Below are 3,026 nucleotides of genomic sequence, written 5' to 3' on the forward strand. Positions count from 1 at the left end.
GTGGCGCCCACACGTTAACGACGGGCAAGACACTTTGTTATAAAATGCGCGCGAATGTACACAGTCTCAAGCATCCGTGGAGAGGAGACGCCGGGTAGGTCTAATAAGCGATAACCTTTAAACAGCTAAATATATTGAAATAATCAAACCGGTAAAAGCATTATTAAAACAACTATTAAAGAACAACACATTTGTTAATAACTATACCTGTGTTTGTATGTATTATCCAACACGTGTATAATCCAACAACGTTTCCCAATTTCGTTTTCTAAATAATTTATTTTTCATAAAAGGAATAGGCTACACTTTAGGTATTTCTAATAGGATACTTGAAAATAAGCGATGCTATTGAAGTGATTTTTAAAACTTTTTACTGCATAATCTAATTTATACAAGAAGCTATCATATCATTGTGCTAGTACATACTAATGTGGCCTTCTACCAATAAATAAATAATAAAGCAATTTTACACATAATGTAATAATAATAAAAGAAATTGGGAAATTGGGGATTGTTACCATTGTGCTTCGCAACGACTGTATGACGCAAATATTAAGGAGGCACGCATACAGTTATCAATCATTTAAAAATTAACACCGCAAGAACAAAAAAATACATAACTTAGAAAACAGGTAGAAACTTAAAAAACTGAAAATTAAAATTTAAGTCATTTATAAGACAATATTTAAAAAAAACGATAAATCGAAACAAATCAAATTAAAAAAAAAAATTAAAAAATACTAATTTTTACTCCAACAAAAAATCAATGTGTATTTCCAATACTTTATTTTTAATATATTTAGTAAAAAAATTACATCAATTTATGTACATCCACAAAATTGTAATATTCTGCACAAAGCAATTGCACAGACGAACATGATTATATTTGAAGAACTATATAATAATTGTAATTCTCACTGTAACAGTCAAAACTATCAATTGACCGTTTTATTGCAAAATAATAATAAGAAATGTAACAGTGAAAATTATTTATAAGCGTAATAAATGATGTTCGATAATTTACAAGATATAATTTAGCTTTTGTAGAAAGTTAATAATTAATACCTAAATATAAATGTCTTGTGTTATTAAAAATATCTGATAAAATAGAAACAAAAAACAATATTCATTACAATTACAAACAGCGGAGGCGGGATAATTATAGAAAAAGCATCGAACGTGAATAATTCCAATATTGTCAATATTAAACACTACAAAATAATACTAATAAGTAAGAATAGTCTAAATTAGTACTTTTTCCTTAATTTACGTTTAACATTGCTTTTATTATTACAAAATTTATCGTCGCTAAATTTTATTGCAAACGAATTCAGCAAATATGAGATTCAATTTCATGATAATGCGTGCTCTTACTTTATGATGGACAAAATTGTTTTGCAAAATTTTAAAGTGCTTATTCAGAATTATGTATTATATTTAACTATAACGATTCTTGTGTCTATTAGCTCTTCTATTACCTATATATTTTATTGCAAAACATGCAAATGCGTTTCATAATATTTGCATTCTTGTTATTTCGTCACGTTATGTTTTAAGAAATGCACATTATCAATTAGAGATCATAAAATAATATGAGATCTCGTATAGTTTGGTAAAATTTATATTATAACGGATAAAGAAAAAAACATATAACATCGTAATTCACAACCCTAATCCATACTTCCGACATCGTGATCCTACAAAATTCCATTTCTTTTAAAATGACTAGATGTTTTCTATTCCATGGCAAAATTGTTTTTTATTCTTCCTAAGCAATATTTTATTAGCCCCTTAACTGACCTAACTGAAATTCTTATTATAAACAAATCAGGTGCATAAAAGTTAAAAAAATACAAAGTTCCTTACATGCTAATATAGTCTGAAACCAGTGTTTATCACTGGGTTACTGTTAGCTATGGCAAGTTTAACATTATAAACATCGTAACAACTATTATTCTGATCGTTCCGTGAATCTGAAGACATTTAACATTAAACCTTTTCGTCTGAAATTTGTACAAACTAATAACCGGGAGCCGTCCAATCACTCAACAATAACACTGTGTAAAGATAAACTATTGTGTATAAAAAATATCACTATTGTACATGCCGTTCTTCACGACTTTATGTAACGTCGCGAGAACGACACAAAAACGGATGAGTTCCACCCTTTCCGTCGCGATTTCGGTACAAAATAAATTATACTCTATTTACGAAAATACGTATTTGCTAGGAACGCGACGGAAAGATTCGAACGTATGGATAACGTGTATAATGTAGGTATGTATGTATAATATGTAACCTGTAAATAACCTATGATAAATCAGCACCGGTTGCAACAAATGCTTTAACAACGATCAGTCTATTGTCAGAAAGGAAGGTACTTAAGCGTTTCCCTTAACGAGTCCCAGTTAGTCACAGAAACCTACAAATAACATGACGCGGCGTGACTCAGGGGGCTGAGTTCATCGACTCATTTTATATATCTGTCGCATGGTGTATTTATTTATTAACAAAAGTAGTAATTAACAATTGATAAACAAAATTAAAGGTTACTTATAATATAATCGAACCAAATGGGACTCGTTAAAGCAACGTATGTCTGGCACTCGGTATAATTATTGAAAGGCACGCAATAAGCGGAGAGGTGACGGCAGAAAGGCCCCCGGCGACACTCCGATCACAGACTAGATACATCTACAGACAGTCTTCGTTACGACGCCTCCTTATGAGCCACGTCATCGCAGTGCGACCCAACCACGAGGAACAATACAATACGCACTTTCCGCATCGATGAGTTTCATAAATGCAACTTTAGTAATCTAACGTAAAAAGTGGAGAAACTTTGATTGATACACTATTGTACCCCTCGTTGAAGACTACAAAAAAGGACCAGCGCGACGATCATTATATTAAAACTAACAATTGCATGTAATGAGTATCCTGGTATATATACGAGGTGCCCTAATATTTGAACACGTATATTATTTCCCAGATACAAACATGTATTTAATATTATTCAAATATAG

This window comes from Papilio polytes, unplaced genomic scaffold (assembly GCF_000836215.1).
Source record: "Papilio polytes unplaced genomic scaffold, Ppol_1.0 DF821289.1, whole genome shotgun sequence".
NCBI lineage: Eukaryota > Metazoa > Arthropoda > Insecta > Lepidoptera > Papilionidae > Papilio > Papilio polytes.